The following is an 11079-nucleotide window of genomic DNA, read 5'->3' as shown; positions in this document are numbered from 1 at the left end:
TATCTAACTCCACAGTTCGTTACAGTTAGAGTTACAGTTGCTCCTGCAGTCCTCTGTGTGTGTTGAATTGTGAGGCAGCTAAAAAAAGTGTACCGACATGTCCACTGACTCCTGTTGTAAAAATAATTGAAATTGTGATTTTGAACTAACTTGCAAGTCACAATTGCGGTTCGATTTCGATTGCCTAGTGTTGAGGTGTGAATGTGTGTGTCTGTGGAAAACAAAGGTAATGATGGCTACTTTAAGAGAGTTCCTTTGTCTAAGCCTCTTAAGTCTTATAGTATAGTAAGGTGTCAGATCAGTCAAAAAATGAGATGTCAAAACTGACAAAAATGGCAAAAAGGCATAAAAAACATCAAAAAATGTCAGAGAATAGTATGTCGTTAAAATATTACCATTTACTGATCAGTTTCTGTGATTAATACATGTTATTGTCTCTGCAGAAGGAGATGACAACAGCAGCTGAAGACCTGAAATGGGATGACAGAAAGAAGTGTTACGATAAAAAGACCTCCACCATCTAACTGCTGTAAACAGTGTTGGTTCCCTGTTCAAGTGGAAACACTGTTTTCTTATACCTTCTATGATGTAGTCAAGGGCACATTTTCCAACAGACAAATATTGTCTATTAAACACCTGAGAACATTAAACTGCTTATGATACAACTATTTTAATTAATAACTGTATCACAAGCAGTTACGTGATCACAAATATGCTTAGTAGACATGTTTATCTTTGGAAAATGTGCTCATAACTATATAAACGCTTAACAGTTCTATCAAGTGTTTCCTTGTGGTCAAATGTCTGTCATTATCTTTGCTGTGATTTGTTGAATGTTGTCTGGAATAAAATCATTTAGTGTCTTTCTGCACTTTTGAATTGCATTTCTCTATTTTGTAACCGATGTTATTAAAACATTTTATTGCATTTTGTGTTTAAGAAAAAATATAATGATTCTCATGTTTAATTTTTACACCTGTTTTTAAACATTTTCAAAATATATATTTTACAAGGTTTTTTTATGGTTTTATACTTAAAAGAGTTTACACGCATTGTTCAGACATATAGTTTTTAGGGTTTCATACTAACATTTTACTTTTAAATCTATTTTTTAAAGGTTTTATACTTGTTTTTTGACTTTTTATGTTTGATACTTATTTAGACATTTTTTTAAGGTTCTAAATTTATTTTGTACAGCTTTCATGCTTAATTTTTAGACATATTTTTAAAGGTTTCACATTTAATTTTTATGTTTTATACTTAGTTTTTAGACATTTTTTGAAGGTTTTATACTTAATATTTATTTATAAAGTTTTCTTTATAACATGTTTTGTTATAAACATTTTTTTTGACTTATTCTTTGCAGCTACATTGTTGAAATAGTTGAATACAAATTAATAATAATTACAACTGATAAGTTGTTGGCAGCTTTAATTTGTTGCTATTTGTTCCAGACAAGAGATTTTAAAGTGTCAAACTGCAGCTGAGATAGTGACAGAGTCACACTGAAAAAGATAAGCTAACACTGACCTTCTGGAAATGTCTTCACGTCTCCCTCTCTCTGATTTAATGGTTTAAGTTTGAATCCTACAGAAAAAAACAGAACAAACATTAATATAACGATGTGACTTTTAATGCATCAAAAGAAAAGCAGAGAGTTTCTGGGTTTTGGACTTTAAACTGTCAAAAGATAGACAAAAGACACTAAATCTACAAAGAAACCAGAGTGTGGACTAACTGTTTCTGAAGTAATCAGAACTAGTCCAAGAGTCAAATTTGCTTTATACACAAACACAGAAGAGGCTGCTCTGACTGGAGAATTGACTCCACCAGCTCCTGATATTCACACAACAGCAGTGGATGGAAATGTTTTTTTCTCCAAAGTCAGTCAAATTTTTAACTAAATTTGGTTGATAGAAGCCAAAATAAAGCAGAATGACAGCGTCTCTAGTGGGAAACTGAACTGAATAAGTTATTCACATTTTTATGATGGGGGTGGGGGGCAGCAACAGAGAGAGGGGGAGACAGAGATAGAGACAAAGCATGAGAGGGAGTGAGAGAGCAAGGAAGAGAGAAAGACAGAGAGAGGGAGGCAGAAAGAATAAAGTGGGGTACACACCAAAAGATTATCAGGCTGATTATTGGCCCAAATCCCCCCTCCGGATTTAAGTTCGCAAAGGTCTGATTATCGGTTGGTTCTGAAGATGATCTTGTCAGATTGTCCTGTGGTGTGAGGTTTGTTCAGAGTGATTTTACCCTCACTGATCTACTCTAAAGACTATCGGAGCGACCCCAGTAAATATTAAACATGTTCAATATTTCTGATCAGAAATCCTGTTGTGTGGGGGGAACACTGAAGAAAGCCAAACACACACTCTTAGGATTGTCACGTGGAACAGAACGATAGCCAATCAGGAAGCAAGCTGACTGAAGATGGAAGCACATCAAAAAAGAGGCATTTGAGATTTGGATTTCTGAGAGTCCAGGCTCTGGTTGGTGGTGTTGAATCTGTTAGTGTGTGGTGTGCTGTGTTGGTCTTCTCTCTGCACATCACACACTGTAAGAACAAAACTCTGAAATCTGACATTATTTGTCATTGTGTGTGGTTTCTCACATTTCCTACATCTGGTAAGATTTTAATAATCTGTTGAGTGTGAGCCAGGCTTAAGAGAGCAAGGGAGAGAGATTTTGGGGGGGGGGGGGGGGGGGGTGAGCAAGAGCATAGGAAAGGGAGACAGAGAGATGGAGAGAGAGAGCTGATGTTTAAATTCTTTTTTTTCTTTGAACTGTACATTCATGAACTATGTAAATAAACTTTAATAATGAGTGAGGTCCTTTTGTGACAAAGCAAACTATTCAGACTCCAGATCAATGACTGAACATTAAGAGTTTAATGTCAGAGCTCTGTGTTGGACAGTTGATGCAAAGCTCGTTGTGAATTACCTGGAGGCCTCAGTCCTGGTCTCAAAGAACTTCCTCACTGTACGAAGACTCTCTGTGATTGTGGATGAAGTGGTGACACCTGGAGGAAATAAAAAGAGAAACATACAAAGGAAAAAGCTCATTACACTATTACCAATTCCTTATCAACAGTTTAACCATGAAAACGCACATAAATATTCAACATTACAGCTGAACCAGAACATTTTCCAAACATTTGGAAAGGTTTCCAGACATTGAGGAGTGTCTCAGAAAATAGGCTGTTTACTGTCACATATGACAAGAAAAGCATCACATCTTTAAGAATCAATAACAATAAATATTTGGGAAAAATTAACTAAAATGATTATCTTAAATCTTTAATTTTTATATCAATTGTCTGTCAACTAATCACCAGAGGAATCATGTATATTACTGGGAAATGCATAATAAAAACTTTCACTTAAGTACATTTTTGAAAGCAGGGTTGTAGCTTGTACTTTAATTACACTTCAGTCCACAGACAGAAAATTAACTCACAACTATTTTGAGTTTTTAAGAATTATTATATCTAGTGCTATTTTCTGACAATTTATTGACAAGATTAATCAGCTATTATTATATTCACTACTAAACTCATTAAATACCAATGATTTAAATATTAACACTGTTACTAACATTAATCATTCAGCTTACCAGCACATTTTTTTCAGACTGGGTGAATCTTTAGGACACATACCTGTTTGGTTTGTAAGGTGAGAGGTGTGTTTTCTGTCCAGGCTGCAGCAGCTGAACCAGTAAACCTGGAAAACACAAGTACAACATTTGAAAAACAAGTAACCTCATTAATAAAGAATAGTTCACCTCCAAAGCCAAAGTGTAGAAGAATACAACACTGAAAACTAGGGATGTGCACGAATAATCAATCAGTCAAATTGGTAAGCCTAGTCAGCACCTTTTTTTAAGAAACTGACACATTTTTATTTGACTTTTATTTGGTTAGGGGTGGGAAGATATTTATGTTTTACTTCATAGAGACACGGAACTAATGTTTATGGTTCTGTTTCTGCCTGAGTGTGCATCTTCTCTGCGTGTGTGGCAAGCAAAACACTGGAACAGACGTCTACAATAAGCAAAGCGAAGTGGGCTGTTAAACAAGCTGCTGCTAACGTTAACTCAGGTTGTTGCCAGATGCTTAACTTGTTTTTAGGTTAGGATTTCTTCTGTGGTTCAGGTGGTTTTTACTGGGAGCCGAATTACCTACAGAGGTCTCATTAACTCCAAACAAGCGGACCAAGTAATTAAAATCGGAAGAAACACTGAATAGAGCAGTTTCATATTAAAAAATCAATGTTTCTCCACGACACGGACACAGGACATTGAAAGGGGCTGTTTGCTCAGCTTGCTTCTCTGTTGACTTAAAATCCAGGCATCTGATGACAAAAATCCTTCATCTGGTTTAAGATTATAGGTATAACATTATAAAAAGTGACGGTAATGGGACTTGAAACATTAAGAAAGTAGTCGAGTGAAAATGTTTTATGTCACTGTCACCTGCCGTTACATGGACGGTGACTAGACTCGCAGCACAGATGAGACACACTGCTGAGATCATCGCCCCTAGTCTGAGGTAAGTTGTTGAGTGGGGCTTGGGAGGTAAAGTTAGTGCACCTGTACACTACGCTGCAAAAACACGACATGACAACATATTAATATTTTGGTTTGGGTGGAGGGCATGTCTTAACAATGATGTCATATCTAATTGACCAATTGACTTAAATTGACTTGATTAATCAACTTCAAAAAGCATTCAAAATGCCCATCCCTACTGAAAACTAAACACCTAGAACCTTGACAATCACACTTTGAGTTTTGAGGGGAGAAAATTAGAGCTGAAACTATTAGTTTACATAATTGACAACATCTCTCATGCGTCTGTGTGTGTGTCTGCACAGAGGGGCAGAAGAGCTGCAGAGGAGACAGGTAGACAACTCGACACGTTAACCTGGTGTTGTAGGTCTCTGCAAAATCATAGATGGACAAATGCTGACCCAGACGAAACGTCAAATCAAAAATATCAGCGTTTTTCTTTCTTCTTCTCTTCTTTTTTATCTGCTCACAGTTGCTGTGCTGACATCTATATCTAGCAGTATAGATATCTAACACCCCCCACCCCCCAAGCTCAAGCGTGCAGACTTGAGCAGGTGAGGTAAAACATGCACTGGAGCCCAGAGCAGGAGCTGTGCACACAGGAAGCAGAGATGGAGGTTGTGACAGAAATCGTTGACTAAAAAGGCTAATCGAATGAATAATTGACAGATTAGACGACTACCAAAATATTCTTTAGCTGCAGCCTAGGATAAACGAATTATATTACTGGAATATGACTTAATTGATCTCAGAGTGAAGGAGCAATTTTTAAAATAGTTTTTTAAATAATTTCTAACTGCACTCTCAGCACATACATTGTGACCTACTCTTGAGGCTTAAAACTTGTGGAGGAGTACAGAGTTAAAATCTAGTTTTCAAGTTTCAAGTTTGTACGAAGTTAAACCTACTCTCATTTAACTCGGGGTTATCAAGGAATGGCTAAGTGTTCACACTATGTAGTTGACATGCCAGTCTCATGAACAGCCACCAGCTCGCCCCCCTCTGACTGTCAGGCTAGTGAGGAAATAACTGAGGGTTTCTGTGGAGATGCATCCCAGTCGACTCCAACCATCATTTGTAATTTAATGTGTATTTAATGGTGACTGACACAGGCTAGGCAAAGCTGTGAGCTTATACTTCCACTTACACATCTATTAACAATAAGATAACACAGCTTTGTTCATTTGGGCAGTGGTATTATTGTGTTACAGGAGGAGCAAGCCACCCCAAAAGGATTATTCATACTGATCATGTGTAAGGAAGAAAAAATACAAATTAAAATAACGTTAATTGTAAATTGAAAAACTGGAGCATAAAAACCACCATCCACTACCTAGCAGATTTTGATTATTGAATTAATTATAAATTAATTAATTAATCTTTATTAAATTTGAGACTGACGATCTCTGTACAGCGTCGCTCAGCTTCTCTCAGTCATTATGCCAATATCGAGTCGGTGTTCCACCTACGGGCGATACTTATACAGGATAACACAGAGTTAACCGCCAACATAACCTGCATGGAACAGTTTAGAGACTCAGGGTAAAATTACCATGGCAGCAAATCCCGGTTAAAACCTATCCACCTTCCGTAGTACAGGTTAATCGGGAAGTTACACCCTACGTCACTAAGTTACTCCTGAAGTTACTCTGATAAGCTAGTAACCTAGCTTCGTAGTACAGGCCTCAGATGTAAAACAGCCAGAATAAATGATCACATCGACATGATTATTCACCATAAACTGACTTAAAATGACCAAGCTGGAGCACAAAATTACAAAGCAGTTAAATGTCTGCAAAGTAATTATGCAAAAGGGGTGGTAAACACTACTAACAGTGTTATGCTAACGCTCTCTGAAAACGTTAATGCTAACGATAGCCACTAACTGTTTGCCTTACCTTCGCGCCGCTGGTGTGTTCAGCGTCCAGTCTCACCCAGAGTTTGTTTTAGCATCCATTCCTTCAACGTAACGACGTTGTCTCGCAGTACTAGCAAACAGAGGCACCGTTTCAAACTTGGTTTAAATCTGTTTTCTGACTTCGTTTCTCCGCCTCTCTGAGCTTACTCATGGCCAATGACAAGACACGTTCCGACCAATGACGACATACGTCAGCTAACATTTGCAGAAAAACGCTGATTGGCTGGCCCATTTTGGTCCGTCTAGCAACCGCCTCTGATTGGTCTTAAAATTCATCCACCGTAAAAACGGAGAGAGGCCTTAGATGTATTATAAGATCTGGTGGACAGCCATGCGCTAGACGCCTCATCAGTGCACAAATTTGTGACTGTTTTCTGACAAATTGGACAAGAGCCACATGTTATTTGTAATAGCCAATCTAATAAGCATGCTTGTGTAACACATATGTATACACAAGTAGTGTGTAGTTGGTTACAGCAGCTTTTACTGCCCCTCATAGTGGGTTTAAGGGTGTCAAAAAAAACAAACATAAATATATATATATATATATATATATATATATATACACACACACACACACACACATATATATATATATATATATATATATATATATATATATATATATATATATATATATATATATATATATACATATATATATGTGTGTGTGTGTGTGTGTGTATGTATATATATATATATATATATATATATATATATACATATATATATATATATATATATATATATCAGTGACGTCACTCAGAGAAACATTTTCTGGGCTTTTGAGACGTTTTACCAAGATTAAAACTCCATTATAGCTGGAGGTCAACAATTTTACAGGTGTCTCTTTTACAATGGTGGCAGAGCCGTTTCTTATGCGGACTATGCAAATGCATAGGACCCCACAAGCCACTAGGGGGCCCCAAAGCTGAATGTTCAGCCTCATCTGAGGAGAATTAAAATTACCTATCTTTATCCCTCATATGCTTAAAAATAAAATAAGTGTTTTTGTGGCATAATTAAGTCAAAATCATTGGACTCCACTGTCACGCAGTGAGTGACGTCCACAGACAGGTACAATAGGAATGATTGACAGGTACCCTTCATACCCGTTAGTGAGGAAATGGATGGCAAACAGTGTTATGGCATCAAAAAGAAGTTATCCTAATGGGGCAGAGAAACGTAAGAAGAAGAAAACGGAGGAAGAAAGACAGTCAAAGGATAAAGATAAGGCATTTGTTTGTGATGTGGGGTGGATGTGGGGAGGTGTAATGCTGAGTTTTTAGCAAGTCCTGCTAGCTAGCTCAGCTAGTCTCAGATAAAATAGCTGGCTAGGATTTGTATGCTCATAAACCCAGTTGTTGTGCAGGCCTGTTGTTGATTACTTTGGACTATTGTGGCAGTGGATTATTGCTCTGAGTGGATTATTGCTAACTCAACTGAGTTAGTTGCAGTCTCCCTCTTTGCCTCTTTGTGCCACATGTGTTGCTGTGAAAACTTGAGTTGTGTTCTTGCTTTCAAAATTTCAAGTAAACATTTTTTAAAAACACTCAATATCTGTTTTACTTATTGACATATAAAGGATTGTTGTTTTCCTTGTATTATCATTTTTTATCAGTTATCTTGCTTGAGTGGCTCAACTTAAGATGTTTAATTTTAATATGAGAAGTTATCATGACTGTAGCCTGTTTTGCTCGTGAAGTGTAATAGATTGCATGTTTATGGATCATCTAAAGGGATTAGGAATCTCTCCATCATAGTTTGGCAAACTAGGGGCATGAGTTTGTCAGACTCATGTCCGCCTTATCCAACTGTAGACACAAGTAGATACACTTATTAATAGGATTCATTTACCTTGTTGATCATGTGACATCTCAATGATATGCTTTGGCTCTGGGTTCTCAGAGATCCAGCAAGGCCTCTGCGCCTGTGTGTCTTTGTTGATTGTCTCTGGACTTCATCCTCTCCTTCATCCGCAGCCTAAAGAGAACGACAAAACTGCAATTAAATGCTTGTAGCAATAAGGTTGTGTGGCACCCACAAATCACACAGGACTCAGGATGAACAGATTTTAAGAGAGAAAGGATGGCTTTAATCTGACAGAATAACAGAAAAAAAATATTTGTTGGTCCTCAGTGGCATTACTGATACTGGGTGTAACTGCCAACTCATCTGGCTTATAACAAATAAGGTTATATAGTCTGTGTTTCCCCTAGGTTGAATTTTTTGGCGTGGTGGGTTGTCTGAAGGACTTGTTTGTAATCAACCTGTCTCCTCTGCACCTCTGCTTCGTGTTTGATATACTTGGTGAACAACTGGTAAAAGGCAAGTGTGACTGAGCCATTGTCATGAGCTCAGTCACACTATAGGAACTGCCTACAATGTGTTCAACTTGACTGCAGTCTTTTTATACTCCACCCCAACAGTCAGTGGCAGTTCACGTGGACCATCAGGTTAGGTAAAATCAATCTTGAACACACCTGTTGTGTTTTGTGAAATGTCGATGCATTTTGACCTTTGGGGCCACAATGACACATAATCTCCACCCTCTATGACTTGCAGAGGACAATCACTATTGCTACCATTGCAAGAGGTTGCTTGTTGGGAAACCATATATAATAGTCGTGTGATGTGATCAGACAGTTACAGTTTATTATATTATGATATTATGACCAGAAAAAAACTTTAATGACATTCTTGAAAGTGGATTCATCAATCTGTCTTTTGGGATTGTAGAGCGAGAATAGGATAATCCTGGCAAAATGAGGATATTTTATGGCCCCTTGAAATGCCTGTAACAATGATACAGTATATTGATGGACCTTCTTCAGAGGATTATACGCCACCTAGTGGTTGAATTATAACACACCACAACTGTTTGAATGATTATATATAAATATATGAAAACACTCCAAAAGACTTTTGGCTGACTTTTTTGTGATTAATTAATTCTCAACTGTAATTTATCCAGCTCACAGATTAATACAAAGATGCATAATCCTATGCAGTTTTAAAACTTTTGATTATTGATTATTTATTTGACACTATGAATACTTAAACTGTATTTGCATTGCACAAACTCACACATTAAACACAAACACACAACACAAAATCCATTGAAGCAAGTGTTACTGAGACATAGTTGGAAGGGTAAGGCTTTGTGAAAGCAATGTTGTTCCTCAAACACAGGATGTGATCCCAGTGCTCCTGGCTGCATGAATGCAATTGTGCAATACAGAGGAAGGAACTTATCATGAGTTTCCTTTAAAAGAGGAAAGTGCCCCTTTCCTTTCTGGAGAGGCAAACATTTTTGGGCTGAAAGAGGGACACAAAGGAGAAGAAAATTTGGAACAGTCTTGCACAGCTGTGATGTGCAAGTTATTGGATTACATGCAGATCTGCGATGTTGGCCATTCATTTGAGAAGATAACTCCATTTGAATGCTGAGGAGTAATTCTTAGAATCAGTTTCTCAGGTAAGAATAAGATTACTCAGTGTGCTGATGTACTTGTTACAAAGACGTTTGCTGTAAATTAACACATCATTTCCATACAGGAGGGTATTGCCAGGAAGAGATTTTAATTCGACCAGTAACATAAGTTTTTATTACACATCCTGGTTACTTGGTTATGTTCAGATGTGTACAAAATCGTTATGCTAGTGATTCAGGAGGTACGGTAACCTGGTCTGCCGGATCAGCCATAAATGGAACATTAAATGTCACTTTCTCATAAATTCTCCATCTTGTCCCTCCCGACCTCGGTAGTGAGTGAAAGGCTCAAACTCGTTTCTTCACCCTGATCATGGACACGTAAGGTCAGGGATGTTTCAGCAAAGAATTAGACATTCTCAAGGCCAGTTGAAGGCACTGTTTATTGCACCGAAATTTCAGATCACCTTTAATATGTGTACAGTATGGTTGAGTGTAGATCCTGTGTGAGTACTTACGAATGTGTGAACATGTGGTAGTGTGTGTCTGGTTGTGTATTTCATTACATTTTTTATTTCCTGAGCTACAGCCTCTAGTTCAATGAATGTGGACAATGGTAAGTTATATTTGAAATATCACTGCCTGACATAGCGTAGAACATTTGTGAGGCCTTGCTTTCATCTGTCCAGTAAGCAGTTAGTTGATATTCATGCTAGGATCTTGCAGTTGTAAGCTGGGGTGGAGGGGGTTCGCACACTTATCCAGGATACTCCACAGTACAACAGTGTGAGTGCAATGTAAAATAAATATATATAAATACTCTATATAAAATAGCAGATCACACAGCCAAATTTCTGACAACTATAGCAAGGCATGAATGTTGTAGTTACTCTGTTTTTCTTACATGTTACTTGGCTTTTTATTCACAATCCTTAATATATAGCACAGTTCCCCATCCAGTAATACATATAATTTATAAGAATGCAACTGACATTTAAGCATTTAATGTTCCAGGTTAATTGCTAGTGCAAATGGAGCTCATCTACCCACCCTTGGACTCTCAAAGAATAGCCATCTAGGCACGTAGGTACGTTCACTGGGGGAAGCAGATGTTGGATGATAATGCGGTTTACCACACCAGTCTGACATCTGACATCTA

The 11079-nt window shown here is 37.5% G+C and overlaps 1 long non-coding RNA gene across 1 annotated transcript; it reads right to left on the bottom strand.

Moving 5' to 3' along the window:
• Positions 1-342: 342 nt before the first annotated feature.
• On the bottom strand, positions 343-3684 carry LOC108887623 (uncharacterized). The gene is made up of 4 exons (XR_001961660.2): positions 3659-3684; positions 2944-3022; positions 1531-1587; positions 343-470 (listed from the first exon to the last, which is right to left on the bottom strand). It is a non-coding gene; the product is annotated as an uncharacterized LOC108887623 (long non-coding RNA).
• Between the last annotated feature and the right edge of the window lie 7395 nt (positions 3685-11079).

The sequence above is a fragment of the Lates calcarifer genome, unplaced genomic scaffold (genome assembly GCF_001640805.2).
Source record: "Lates calcarifer isolate ASB-BC8 unplaced genomic scaffold, TLL_Latcal_v3 _unitig_1252_quiver_2060, whole genome shotgun sequence".
Classification (NCBI taxonomy): Eukaryota; Metazoa; Chordata; class Actinopteri; family Centropomidae; genus Lates; species Lates calcarifer.
Note: the sequence above shows the minus strand (reverse complement) of the source record. Positions and strands in the feature narration are given on the sequence as shown.